Below are 896 nucleotides of genomic sequence, written 5' to 3'. Positions count from 1 at the left end.
TTTCCCTTCTCCCAACCCCAAAAAATATCATAAAAAAAAAACGAGATTTAATCAAAACAGCCGCTTTTGGGTGACATGGGGCCAAAAGGGGGAGGCAAAAATAAACCCTTGGGAAACCCCCCTTACAAAGTACGAGATCAACGGGAAAAAGCCAATTTCCCTGCCCTGGGGTGCGTTGGCAAGCAGCCAAAGAGGGGGGGGGTGGGGCGGGGGTAGCAAGGGGGAGGATTGGGTGCGGGGGGAAAGGGGGGAGAGAAGGGGGGAAAAGGGGGGAAGAGAAGGGGGGGAGAGGGGGGGGTTAAAAAGGAAGAAATTTGGGGGGGAGGGGGGGGGGGGAGGAAGGGATGGGGGAAAATGGGGGGGAGGAAGGGAGGGGGAGAGGGGCCTTTTGGGGAGGAAAGGGGGAAAGGGGGGGGGGGGGGGAAAAGGGACGGGGGGAAAAAGCGGGGGGAAAGGAAAAGGGGGAAAGGGGGTAGGGTGAGGGGAAGGGGGGGTAGGAGGGATAAAGGGAAAGGGGGGGGGGGGGAAGGGAATAGGGAGGGGAAATTTGGGGCGCGGGGGAGGGGGGGTGGGTTAGTTGGGTAAGGGGGAGGGGGAAAGGGGACGGGGGGTTGGGGAAGAGTGAACCCATTTGGGGGGAAGGGGGGGGGAGAGTTTAGAGATTGAGTGAGTGATAGAGAAAAGGGGGAGGGGCGGGGGGAGACGGGGGGGGAGGAAGGGGAAATTGGGTGGGGGTGACCCGATGACGAAAAGTAGGTAGGGTGACTACATTCAGAAAAAAAACATAAAAAAGGGGGGGTTTTGGGGGGGGGAGAAGAGAGATATAAAAAGAAAAGAGTAAAAAAAGGGAAAAGAGGAAGGGGAAGGGGGGAGAGAGGGGGGGAAAAACCCCCGGG

Source organism: Penaeus monodon, chromosome 20 (assembly GCF_015228065.2).
Source record: "Penaeus monodon isolate SGIC_2016 chromosome 20, NSTDA_Pmon_1, whole genome shotgun sequence".
Classification (NCBI taxonomy): Eukaryota; Metazoa; Arthropoda; class Malacostraca; order Decapoda; family Penaeidae; genus Penaeus; species Penaeus monodon.
Note: the sequence above shows the minus strand (reverse complement) of the source record.